Source organism: Eutrigla gurnardus, assembly GCF_963514095.1.
Source record: "Eutrigla gurnardus genome assembly, chromosome: 8".
In the NCBI taxonomy this organism is placed as follows: domain Eukaryota; kingdom Metazoa; phylum Chordata; class Actinopteri; order Perciformes; family Triglidae; genus Eutrigla; species Eutrigla gurnardus.
The window spans coordinates 9,902,557-9,917,166 of NC_139922.1; positions in this window are offsets into that span (position 1 = coordinate 9,902,557).

The window sequence follows — 14,610 nt, forward strand, 5'->3', positions numbered from 1 at the left end:
TTACATAGCTCTGATGAAGCACAGAAATGAATTTGCTTTAAACAAATAGAAGAGTGAAATCATCATTTAGGTGGACAGTGACTTTTTCATCCGCCCGTGATGCATCCATTCCCGGACAACGGTGCGGCCATGTCTCGCTGTCCCTCCCGGAGAGCGACTTTTATGGAGCTTCGTCATCCGCCCGTGGTGGACGTCTGACCTCTTGCCTTTTACAGTCAGTGTTGCAGAGCAAAATAAGCACTTTCGTGGTTTAGTCGTTTGTGTTTGTTGTGTGTCTGGTTGTTAGCTGATGCTATAGGCTACGACATAGTGATGGTAGGCTACCAAAAATAAACCAATAAAAGCATGGCAGCATAAATCACAATCTTGCTCGAGGAGTAATTACTTATCACACATGTTTGTTTGAAATATCAACCCCATCACCTGGAAAACTGGTGAAGAGGTATTGGATGACATGCTGTCATAGCTTCTTGGTACATAACGGCTACCGTAGTTGCAACAAAGCGATGAGCTAGAGTTCAGTATTCGTTTGAATGCAAAATACAATACAATCACCACTAGATGGGAGTTATACCTACACACTGTCTCTTTAAATAATTGTTGAATTAATTATATAAAAACGGTGTGTACATTTACATCAAAGTGTGAATGTACATAAACGTACAAAACCCTTTTCGTCCCTCCACTAATGCACTGATGCATCTTTTTTTTCTCTACCTGCGACCACTGCCTCCATTAGACAAAGGGTTGTACACACACAAACACAAACACACACAGCTGTGGCAGAGTGAGTCACAGGGTGAGTCCATACCTGTCAATCAAGCCTCCATTAGTGGCTACTTGGCTGGGTGGTTCAGGGTCCGCTGCTGTAGATGTAGATGTGAGATGACAGCACTGTTTCCTCCACGATATACACATTTAACTTCCGTGTGTGTGTGTTTGTGTGTAGTTGTGTGGTGAATTAAACCACAGAAACAAAGCAACACACACCTGTGAAAGTGCGATTATGTTTGATTCACATGAGGAAAACGAGACTGTTCTCTAATTTCTAATTACATGTGCGTGAGTGCGTGTAATGTTACCCCGAGCAACGCTGGATTCTGCAGGATTTCAATTTTATGTAAAATTGGAATCTTATTTTGAGGGCTCACAAGCATTTAAAGTGTGTGTGTGTGTGTGGGTGGGTGTGTGTGTGTGTGTGTGTGTGGGTGTGTGTGTGTGAGTCCTTTGTAACCCCCCTCGAGGCAGGTCGTCACGAATCATGTCAAAGCAAATCTGCGATTAAAAGGAACCTACTCACTGAACGGAGTCACACGCACACACATACACATACACACACACACACACACACACACACACACACACACACACACACACACACACACACACACACACGCGTGGCCAGTGGCCAGTGGCTGGTCCGTAGCCAGCAGTAGTGAATCACAGCGGTCATCACTTGGTGTTTCATATGCGGAGCATGACAGACACAGATTAGTGGAGCGCTGCTGTATAGCTGGCATCTGGTCCACTCTCCTCCGCACCTCCTCTTTTCTCCATTTGCACACCCTTCCTCCTCTTCTCTATCTCCTACCTTTTCTCTTGCACCTCCTTTTACACCTCCCCCTTCTGTCTTTATGGCAGACCTGCATCTCCTTTCTGATTGTTGCCCCCCCTGAACCTCCTTTTGTTGGTCTTGGACCCTTACCTTTCCTTTCCCCAACACAAATTTGGCAACTCCATTCCTTTCCTTTTGTTTTTTCTCTCCTTTTTTCGCCCCATTTTCCTGTTATACTTTCTTCTTTCTCTTCCTCACCTTCTCTCTGTTCTCTTGCACCTCCTTCCTTCTGCACTTCCCTTTTCTTCTGCACCTGTCCCCTAACTCGATTTTCTACTTATCACCTTTTGTGTTTCCTCTATTCTGCTCATCATCACCTTCATTTACCTGTTACCACTTTTGCTTTCCTTCCTCTCTGCCCCCTCCCCCCTTCCACCTCTCCTCCTCTCACGTCTCCACCTTTCCCTCCTCTCCTCTCTTTTCCTGCAGCTTTCTCTATCTCCTCCATCACGACAAAGCCTCAGCTCCATCCTTGCTGCCCAATGCACCATTTCAACACCTGTTAGGTTAATATGAATAATGTGCAGTTAGTAATAAAGGATGTGATCAGAGATGTGAGAGAAAAAAAACATTCCATGCTTGTGTGAAAAATAAAATTCAAACGTGATGGATTTAGTCAAGTCAAGGTTTCATTCCTAGCCTTCATGGAAGTTAGCCTTGTGTGATTAATCATCTGCCTGTTGCCTCCAGGTTTGCCTCTCAGTTGCTGCTGTGTGCATGTCTTAGTCGTTTGGGACGGATAATAACTTCCGTTAATCAGCTTTGGACGAATCCTCGTTTCTTCCTTGAGGTTAATTCATTTTAATTCCTTTGCAAATAGTCTCTTATCTGGCTTTGTCCAGGTTTCAACTGTTTATTTTGACATTTTAAGCCTGAGTGTTTCAGGTGTGAGGTGAAAAAACAAATCGCTCTCAGCTCCGTGGAAGACACATAAGTGAGGATTAGAAGACACGGCAGGATGTCTGTGCATTGTGTAAACTGAAGGCAAGACTGCCATCTATTGTTGCCACATGATCTCACCATGTGTGCATGCATCCACAGAAACAGCATTTCTCATCAGATCCTTCAGTGCAGTCACCTGCTTTGTGATGAAGATGTCACCTCTCTTCAGTCAGAAACAGCTTGACTGTTAGCGACGTGTGGCCGTTCAGTTTTGCAGCACAGTACACTACAGGCATGTGAACCCGGTGATGACTGAAGTACTACAGACAGAAAACTGGAGCTTGTAGTCGCGCCACTTCCTCAAACAAAATCTCTTTTGGCTGTATTGCATTCTGGTCTATTGCAGCTATTACTTACACTCCCTTAAGGATTGCTGAATGAGAAATGACAAAAGTGTGACTCCAATAGTGCCTTTACTCTTCGATTCTGAAAGATTGACAATAAAACTTGACAGCTGCTGTTTTTTTTGTTGTTTTTTTTTAAGAATCTCCTGCTGTAAGTGTTTTAATTATGTTTTGTGACTTTTAAATGATCGAGTATAAATTATAGCTTTAATATTGATTTCCACAATTTACAAATCCCTCTCTGAGCTGTCTTCTTCCCTCCATGACAGCAGTGGAGCTAAAGCAATAATGATCAGGGATTTCAACGGATGCACCTCCTAAACTGACGACACTAGAATATGCTGCATACCTAATGACATGTTCAATAATTTGCCAGTGGACTGGACAAAAGGACTTTCACACGTAATCAATAAAAGCAGCATTTTGGCTATGGGCCAATGCACTGTACACGAATACACAGAGCGAAAGGCTGCTCTGTTATTGCTCAGGTTTCTTTCGAGCTCTGCAGTGACGTTGTTTACCTAAAGATCCGATATGTGCTGCAAGACCTAACCACAAAGTGCAATATGATGTTTGGCAAGTCTGAGTCAAAATCCAATATATTTCTTTACTTCCGACTCAATACAGTTCTCCAAGAGAAAGTTCCTCCAACGTGTGTTGAAGCTACAAACATGATGTGGTTAGTTTTGCTTCAACTTTGCTGGATTATGTGATGGGCTTAGTTGTGAGAAGTTGCAGCCTCGTAATGCAAGAATGTGTGTTTTATAATGAAACTACCAGTGTAGAGGCAATTATTCCTTTGACATACATTTTCCTATTATCACCAACCATTACTGATGGTGGTCTGTGTTTAAACAGGAAGTCCACACGCTCTTTTGCGACCGAGGTGTTTCTGTATATGATGCATATCAGGGATTAAGTGGGACTGTTGCTTTACTTTTGATTGGTTGACATAGTTTTGTCTCATTAGAGATGAGATCCAACGATAAACACAAATGCGTTTACAAAGCGGTGACATTCATCATACAGACCCTGTGAGTCATTGTTTTATATAATGTGACAAACTCGGATGCTCATTAGCTGTTTTTTAGAAGTCGGTCTGGTGTCTCCAGCTTGTAAGATGTTTTCTTGTTTCTCCGATTGTGTTTAAGACCTCTGTTACCTACTGGCATGTTGCCATGGCAACCTCCAGTTAGGCTAGAAAAATACTACAAGGTTTTGATAAGACTTAGCCCCAATTAAAGCAACCCACACAAATTTAGAAGGCCAGAGTGGAACTCACAGAGCCATTCCTCCCACAGGGCTTTTTATTCCAGAAATCTAATTTAGCATATTTGTCTGAAATAGGACTTTAACAAAGTAAAGCCTTACACGATTAACTGTTTGACTAGATCAAGGCAAAAATCGGAAATATTTATCCAGGCCCTGAGCATCGTGTGCGTCTGTGTGTGTGTGTGTGTGTGTGTGTGTGTGTTATATAAACCTTTCACATAAAGCTTCAACATGCTCATGCTCCCACATCTGCTGTCATGTGATCACATGTAAACCTTCCTCAATCACACGTGATGTATCACACCCATGAAGGTGTTTTGGTTATGAGGATATGTATGGTAAAAAAAATAAAAACCTTGCAAAAGCAGGAGTGTTTTTTGCTCTTGGTGTTGTGTCAAGTGCTTGTCTGCCAATCAGGAGACCGTAAGGGGAGGCAAAGCAGACACTCTGTCATACATCATTAAATAGGGCTTGGTTGGAAAGCTGTGGATATAGCATTATACAAATGCTGTCTTGTTATAATTGGGTAAATAATGACATGTCCAGGGGGCAGTTGGAGGGAGCATGAGACTGGCTGGTAGCAAATAAGTTGATGTTTTCAGCTGCTGGTGGCTTGTTAATAATGGATTTGTGAGAGTGCAGGTAAACATGGACTATATTCCACTAACCTCTTGTTAAATTTGACCCGACTGCTCAATTTTATCATATAGAATTATACGAAGGATTGTTCTCATGACACACAATCATCATTTCCCAAGTTAGTTAGGCAGCAAGCAGCAGTCTAATACAACTAAATTCATATAAATACTGTAGGAATGTATGTAATGTAACTAAGGATGATATTAAAATATGTATATCAATGTGTATTAATATACTATTTTAATACCTGCTCTCGTAAAAAGGGGCACTATCTGTTGGTCAGACAGAACTTTATAGGGTTCACTTAAATTACTCTAATGACCACTAATTTATAAATGAACAATTAATCAATATAATTAAACAAATCAGTATCATTTCCTCAGATCATAAGCTCTTGAAATAGGGATCTTTGTATTCTGCTCAGGAGAAATATCAACGGACAACGACTTTATGATTTAGGGGAATTTATTGATTAATTAAGGATTAAACAAAGGGGATAAAATAGTATAAGTGGAATTAAACTAAACACACATAAACATACAAGAAGTATAACTGATTAACCATGAAGATAGGGAGTTTGGCAATAAGGACGAGTGTGTGTTTCTCCTAAGAATTTGGACTTTCCTCATAATAAAACATAATGCCTCAACAGATATAAAATATTAGAGAACGCTATTAATTAGTTTCACCATTTGCTTCAACTCTGGTCACCCACTGAGTGTAGACTGTGTCGGTCTTACGTTATGCAGCGTGGTCTCAGCTTTTCCTCGGAACCCCAAGCAGTCACTCTTCCCGTCGGTGAATTAGGGCACTGCCGTTTGCAGGCCGTCTGCCGAGGGATGGTTCAGGACCGTGGGCGCCGCTCTGCGGTGGTTTCCTAGGTCGTCTGGTCTGGAGGCCGTCTCTGCCTCGGGTTGCTGCTGCTGGGAAGCGACCGGTGGCGTGACGTTGATTCTTGGCTAACTAATTATATAGCTTACTCGGAATACTTAGTGATCTTCGTAGGAACTCTAAGTTGTTAAGAGTAAAAATGTTACTGATAGTAACAATACCCGAAAAATACAAAAAGAAGAATTAACAGCGAAAAGAAAAAGGAAAGAAAACAAAATGAAGCAAAGGGGAGGGGAAGCCAGCCAAGCGTCAGCTTTGACCTCAACCCCCATCTCCTACTCTACTCAACAAGCCATTGGAAACGCTCTGTCTTTATGCTACACGCAGGGGCCGTGATTCTAGTTGAACCCGATCCTGAGGAGGGGCCGGCCCAGGAGGGCCTCCAATAGAACTACTTGTATTGTGATTCCCTAATTGTATAAAACATGCTGATCACACACAATCTCGCCCTGATGGTCAAACTTGGCTCCTTCTAACACACTGCTTATCGTTCTCACACAGAATCATAGGTCAAACCAAATGAAACATTAACTGTAAACATTTATCTCTACAAATAATTTTGAACTAAATATTTTGATAAGAGTTGAAAGGAACTTTGATCCAACACACACAAATGCAAACCTATCAAGCTAGCCCAAACGAGTTTGGTAACTTCGTAAGCATTTTGTCCTCGGTGATGCGAGCAGATTGATGAGCAAACATATTTTTCCTCTGACTGCATGAGTGCAGTAGGAAGTCCGTTACAATGACAATTTTAAATTTAGCATTTTTGGTAACTTCTCGGTTCTTCGGTGTAGAACGACGGGAAGTTTACGGTGGCCAAGAGGTGTCAGGCCAAATACAAAAGCCACAACGGAAGTGACCTACAACACGGAAGTGACCTAAAACACGGAAGTGAACGGTAACGGATATTGACGGTGACGATGTTGAGGTGGATTGTTGCTGGCGGACTATTTCAAAGAAACTTCGGTAAAGTTGGAAAGATATTCACAGATTCGATTTTCCGGGATCAATAAATCAGAAGTGAAAAGTTTTTCAAACACAAATGATGCCTCCGTCCCACCGTAATATCAGACTACGAGCTACAAGGACCAAAACAAAAATGAGCCCTCCTCCGAGCTGAACGGATGATATTGTGTTCAGCTAAAAGGAGACTATTGACTAACATGTATCAGGCAGTGAGAAACACAAAGTCCAAATAAATGATCATGTTGCTCCGTGTCTGCTGTGTGTCTGAATATGCAACCGTTTGCTAAAACATTCACCATGACAACTTAATAGAGAGCCGTAGTCCCTTGTGTTCCCGGGGTTTATGGTCCATATTCTCAAATCATTAAAACTGGCATCGACTGCAGCAGTAGCTACTGCTACTAGAAATGCAACCGCAGATAGAAAAACAGTTCAAGTTAAACAAGGTTAAAGGCCCGTGTAAGCAGTTATATTGATCAATTATAGTGTTTTACATATGGAGGGAATTACCCAAAGTGCCTTTAAGAAAGTTTCTCTTCCCAGGCTGGATTCTTCACTATTTGTGTTAAAGGACCAGTTTACAAAATTTTGTGGCATCAAGTGGTGACATTGTAACCAACTGACCTCCGCTCACCCCTGTTCCCAAATGTGTTAAAGGTCCTATATTATACTGTTTTTCCTCAATTCCACACAGCTGTCAGAGATCCAACAACACTGTTTTCAACATGCATATCCCCAAACCCATACATGGTCCTGAATTTCAACTGTCTAAAAGAGAACAGGCTGTATTCTGTGTCTGCACCTTTAAATGCTAATGAGCTCCGTCTGTCATCACCTCCTTGGAGAGAGAGGATGCCGCTTACGCTAGCGGTAGCATGTGCCAATGTTTACGGTGGATGTATCGCTATGGCTCGCCTATGTGGCTCAGGTGAAGTTGCTGGGTCCCGTATGGTTGGGACAGATCCTTTTATGAGGGTCAGTGTCGAGGCAAAGCCAGCTTTGTACTGGCCCTCGTTCAGGGTAACTCTCAAGCTCCTGGCATGACACTCCCATGTCGTTTGTGTACGTGACAGCGTGAGATTCATAGTGAAAGCGTGAGTCACACCAGGAGCGTGAGAGTTGGTAACCCTGCCCTCGTTACTGAAGCAGCCTGATGTGAAGTGGTTAGCACACACATAGAAGCTAACACGGACCGTAGCCGTAAAAATGAAACGCGCACGCCGCTCTGTCGGACACGTGCCCCGGGTTCCCGACCGGAGGCAGCAATGAAGACGCACCGGAGCGCATGAGACAGAGGGAGGATTGTCTCCAGCTTCACCCGCACCATGGAGCACCAGCCGGATCACCCAGTGCCACAACCGGTAAGTCGAGCCATGCTCTCCGCGCTCTCTGGAGCGCTGTCGGTCTGCGCTCTCCGTGCGTGCTGTTGGTCTGCGCTCTCCGTGTGTGCTGTCGGTCTGCGCTCTTTGTCCGCGCTCTCCGTCTGCGCTGTCGGTCTGCACTCTCTGTGTGTGCTGTCGGTCTGCGCTCTTTGTCCGCGCTCTCCGTCTGCGCTGTCGGTCTGCGCTCTCCGTGCTGTGTTGCGAAACGCCTCCTCTCAGAAATCTCCTTTCATCTAGCAGGGGAGGTCGGCCTATGCAAATGACTCCTTTTGTAACGTAACAACAGGAGCTGAATCTGAACAGCCTGTAGGAGCACCGTTGTACCAGTGGGGGGGCTGCAGAGACCATGCAGAAGTCGCTTGTTTTCCTCATCCTGGGAGTTGACAGGCTCAGGGAGGACCAGTTTATAGGTGTAGAGACCAGAGAAAACCTGTTTTTCATAATATGGGCCCTTTAAGTTAGGAAAGGCTCCCTATAGATCCAGTGTTTGCTTTGTCACTTCTGGGCTACCGCAGCAACATGGCGCTGCAGCATGTCCAAGTTCCAGTATTTGTTTCCCCCAAATGGCCAAAAAGTTAATTATTTCAGCCAGCTGCAGCTTTTAAACTTCGGGTGCAGTGTCAAAAGATGAGCGCCAACATGGAGGCAGGGGAGGAAGGTACAGCTTCTTAACGACAGAAATGTTATTTATGTATATATACATATATTTTATTAAACAAAAAGAGCAAGCAGTGAAGGCAGGAAGCTGGCTGGCATAACCATGGATTCCCGATGACCCGAGGGTTAAGCACATGGAAAAACTCAGATAAAGCAACGAGACACACAGGGAAGAGCACGGGAAAACACAGGTTAGTAGGAAACAGGTGTGGAACGCAGAACATGGCCAAGGCGTGAGTCAATTCCAAAACACTGAAGGAACAATGAGAGAAAGCACACAGCACACTACTGTACCAGGGCTGCGGTCGAAAAGTATTTTTCATTATGGAAGGTTCCAAACGGAATAAATGATCTGGAAGTATCTAAGTGGCAGCGATGATAAGAGCTGGTCAAATTCTGTCAATGCTCAGGAACGGAGCTCCAATGCTTCCTTTTATATCTCCTTTAGCAAAAGGAAACACTGGGCCTTCCTTTACGCAAGGAAAGGAGATTACGTCGCCCCACAGTTCCTCGCGACAGCAACATTTACATTTATGGTGACGCACAACTCGGCTGTTTATGAAAACCGACAATATGCCAATCTTGCATATTTGACATGAATTACTTTTTTATTTTTATTTTTTTTTTATTGATTTATTTCGGGCATGTCAGTTAAATCATCATCATCACACTTTGTTCAAATAATACAATACACATGGCCGAAAGGGAAAGCGGGAGAAGCCAAGGCTTGTCTAGTCCCGCCCCCATTACCCACAGGATAAAATCGTCATCATAATATTATCTTATATTTAGCGTTTTCCATTTGACATAACATTTTCTTTTACTTGTGACATTTGACATAACATGTTACAGCAGTAGGTGGTACAGAGAGCTGTACTCCCTGCTACGTACAACTGACATCGTACCATACGAGCTTCTCAGGTTCAACTTATTGTTTGGGTACAGAATGTTCATTTGTTATGCTCCCATCCCGACACAACACCATGTCTGCTGATTCGTGCCTCAGACCTTTTTCAACCCTCATGTATTAATCTGTACCGGTCAACAGTTGAATTTACATACTTCTTCTTAAAGCCACTTAGTGTTGCTGATTTTTTGACTTCTTCTTCTAACACATTCCATTGTCTAACGCCTGTGACCGATAAGGAAAAGGATTTTAACGTAGTTCGTACCTTCCTTTGCCTGAAAATCATGTTCCCTCTAAGATTGTGTCTCTCCTCTCTTTCTATGAAGAGTATTTGCAGGTTGTGAGGGAGGCTTTTGCTAGCAGCCTTGTACATCATTTGTGCTGTGCGATAGTTTATTAAGTCATATAGTTTGAGTATTCTTGAATGTTGGGACTGTTGTTGCAGCCTCTTTTACCATATACCATGTATTTCGTTTTCCCAAGATTTAGTGATAATTTATTTATATTAAACCACACTTGAAGTTTAGCCATTTCCTGATTTACTGTTTCCACAAGTTGGTTCAAGTCACTCCCCGAGCAGAAAATATTTGTGTCATCCGCGAATAATATTAATTTCAGAGTATTTGACACTTTGTATATATAATTTATGTATAGTATAAACAACTTTCAAGCAGACATATACTTATTGGGATTGTGTTGATAAATGTGAATGACAGTGAAAACCATTTAATTAAATTTGTATTTATTTATTTCAAACATCTTACAAATATTAAAAAACAACTAAAATGACAAATACAATGAAATGTAAACAAACTTTCAAAATCGAATTCTAATAAACAACATTCATAACCAACATATATAAGTATTAAATCTCCAAAAAGGAGTGAAATAGATCCAACCCTTCTTCATATCTCAAACAATTAATAGCTTTATTTATAATGTAAACTCTTGTGAATGGAAGCCTTGATTACTTTTTAATGTCAATTCCAACCTTAGAAATGAAATAATATTAGTGACCTGGATGTCGACATTTAAGATAAGCTAATCCTTTATTTGTACAGTGTTCCAGCATAATGGGAGTATCAGGGTTGTGGGCAAGGAGGGAGGACTCAGATGCAGAGGCAGTGTAAATGGTCTTTATTCCAAAAAACTCAAAAAGGTGGCAAATGTACAAAACAAAAGATCCAGGAAAAAATAGACTAACTCCAAAAACTTAGGGTGCAGTCGAATAGTCTTTTTTGCTTAGGAAGGATCCTAACTGAAGAAGTGACCCGGAAGTAAACAAGCGGCCGCCATGATAAGAGCCGTTCGAATTCTCTAAATGCAAAGCAAAGGAGCTCCAATACTTCCTTTCAGAGCTCCTTTAGCATAGGATGCAACGGACCTTCCTATGCCATAGGAAAGGAGATTACGCCGACCCACAATTCTTTGCGAGAGCAACATTTAAAGTGCCGCACACCTCGGCCGTTAATGAAAACAAACGATATGTGTATTTGCATATTTAACAATTACTTTCAAGCAGACATGTAGTAATTGGAATAGTGATGATAAATGTGAGTGGACAGTGATAATTGAATGGTATTTTTTTTATTATTTCAATCATGTTACAAATGTTTGACAAAAACGAAACTAAAACCACAAAAGAAACGTAAATAAAGCAAACGGTCAAACAGGAGCTGCTGGACCTGAAGCCGGTCAGTGAACCAGCTGTTGATAAAACCAACATGTGGAGAAGTGGACGATGCGCTTTTTGTAGTCCATTATTGTAGTTTATCCAGCGCAGACGCACGTCAATCGCCGGTGCCGATCATCAGCTGTCAATCATCAGCGGCCGCGTTATAATGACGTAGCTTAGTGAAAGTCCAGTCGGATTCTCTGAGCACCGCGGTCGACTTTTCCTAAGTCCTTTTGAGTTCTCCTATCGCCTTTCCTTAACCCTGTGACGTTTTCCCCAGAGGTCAAGGAATAGGAGTTAGGACCTTATTTTTTGACTATTCGACTGCACCCTTAAACTACAAACAAAAGATCACTCCACAGGGAGGAAAACATGACTACAAACATAAACTGCAAAAAAACAACTTAACTTGGATTTCCTGATGGCTGTGAATCGACGTAAACTCATGACAAGACGAGAGACGTAACGAACTGGCACAAGACAAGGGGAGACGCAGACTTAAATACACATGAGGGTAATGGGTGACAGGTGGAGACAATCAGGAATCAGGGATGACATCAGACCAGGAAACACACGAGGAAGGGCAAGTGACCTCACCGGCGTGACAGTAGGCTTGTTTCGAATCAAGCATGCGCATGCATTTGCCTCGCAAAACAAGGCATTCTGGGAAAAAAACGTCACAAATGCTGGTGATAACTTCCCTTTGCGACATGTCACATGACTTTAAAAACTCGCGGTATCTCCAGGGTACCTCCCTTCGCATGCTTTTCTCTGCAGATGGTCTGAAATAAGTGCGGACATAAGACACTCCCCTCAACGTTGCCCTAGTTGGTTAGAATTATCACGTGGTATTTCCCACGTGAGAAAATTCCTCAGCCTCCGTCAACAAGGGGAGTTCAAATGCCTCGGCTCGAGTTCGTCAGCGACGAAGAAAGCCAGCGCCACTGGGCAGGCCATATTCTTTGTGCAAAGTCCGTGAAGTTTCCCCTGGAGCGATAGTTTTTGTTATGTATACAATTATTAATAAAGTTTAAATTTAAAAAAAAAAAAGGTCCGTGAAGTGCACCTGTGTCCGACTTGACGTAGTGGGAACTTGGCGTGTTTATGACGAGTTCCGGCGGATCCTCTCAAGTCTCGTTCATGCATCGGCGCAAATGCATGCGATCCGAAACGCGCCCAGTGAGTTAGTTCAATAACAGGAAGCATAAGTTACAAAAGGATTATAGGCCGATAATACATAATTAACAGGTAAACTTAATAAAATATAATTGGGTTAAGTTCTTATTATTGCACATAGGGAATATTAATTGAAGAGTGTAATTGATATTCCATGTGTGAATGAACAGTGTTGGTCTGTTGGTTTACAGAGCAGAGTTGATTGTAACAGCAGCAGGAAGGAGGAGTTGCTTTTTGTAGTCCATCATTGTAGTTTCTCCACCGCAGACCCACGTCAATCACAAGCTGTCAATCATGAGCTGTCAATCATCATCTGTCGCATTATAATGACGTAGCTAGCTCTCATCTTTCCTTGACCTCATGGCGTTTTGCATTGAGGTCATATCACTCATTCCTTTGGTTTGAATCTCTATAAGCATATATAATACATCGTGCCATGTAACAACAGTTCACACCAAAGACACAAATCACGAATCTCCAAAATAAATCAATGTAATGACATTCAAGCACGTTCCATTAAAAGGATCCAATATGTCTACATATGATATGAAAGAGAAAAGTCAAATATGTTGCGTGGGTGAGATATACTTCATGTCTCTTCCAACTATTAAAACCTGTTCATCTTCTCCCACCTGCAGCATTCAACATCACTCTTTCATAATAATTCATAACTGGAGATGTCAAGGCTTCTGGTCCACACAGATACTTCTATGCGGTTGCTATTAGGTAACTAGGCAACAGGTATGACATCAGCCTGCCATAGTACTGTCTGCCGGCTTAGAAGTATCAGGGAATGTGTTAGTCCCTGATGGCTCTAAGGGCAATAGGCAACATGCTACATTTAATCTGACTTGGCTTTGGGTCAAATTTACACATTTAACAGCGCTCTCATTCAAAGGAAGCCCAGGAGGATGTAAAGACGTGTTTTATGGTCAAAAGTAACATCATTAAATCTGTGGGAGTTAATCCTCACATCCTTTTTTTCATCGTGAGAGTTGTATCTGTCATCATATTAGTTATATTAGATATTTCTACAGCTCTAATCTTTCAAACTCATGTTCATTCTCCGTATTTTCATGCTACACTCCCTGTACACTTCTTCACCTCCTGTTCTTTGTCAGCGAGGTTACCGTTCTCGAAGGCCCCCCTTTTCTCACTCAAGAGAAGATCCAGCGATCTAGAGCCATTTGGAAAAGTCGTTCAGGGTTGTTAGCGGGAGACGCATCCGTATGAAGTGAGCTGACAAAACCATCTCCGAGGTCATCAATATCGCTGCAGGGTGTTTTTGTTTTTTTATTTCCTTTCCAACACGTTTCGGTTCGGACGGTGCAAACAGCCCCGAGAGCCAGAGCAGAATCATCAGACGATGTCAGAGCATCTTTAGGAGAGAGCAACTCACAGGGATAAAGTGCATGCAGTCGCCAACATCTGTCCCCAGTGGACGCAGGGTCACAGATTCACAGTCTGACAGAAACATTGCACAAGTCAAGGACTTTGCTGCCTGGTGGGGCGAGACATGCAATGATAAAAAAAAAAAATGTTTTTGACATTGAGTATAGATGCTAGCCTCCATAAGGGGGACCAGACATATAGATTGTTTTGTATGGATATCTGCCACGAGCATCATCCAGCATCAGAACTAATAAGAGGAGTTCCTGAGGCATACATGGCAGAAAAACAGCAGCAACACCTTTGGTCAAACCTGATAAGGCCTCTATCAGGAGAATGCAAGTGTGTGTATATCTGCATTTACGTGGAGACGAGACCCGTCTTCTATTGATCTGACAGCAATCCACAGTGCATGAGTAAAGGTGTGCTGAACCTTTCGATTATTAGCCCAAGTTCCTCCCTCGGCCAGACAGACAGCGTCTCCACGAGTGCTCGGATGCATTTGCACACCTCTTACTCATATAGTGAGATTTCTTTCATTTTCTCTCATCTCAGCCTCCCTGTGCTGCTTCTTAGTTGTCCTGTTGAGAAGGGAGCTTTCAGCCGCCAAGCAGTTAACAACATGACATATTACGCCACATACTTAAACACCAACTTTTAATAATGAATTTGACGTGTTTGATCAAGTTTTAATAATTCATTCTTCCACACATTTTTGGTTTTAATGACACATTTCCATACCTGTTCTGCTG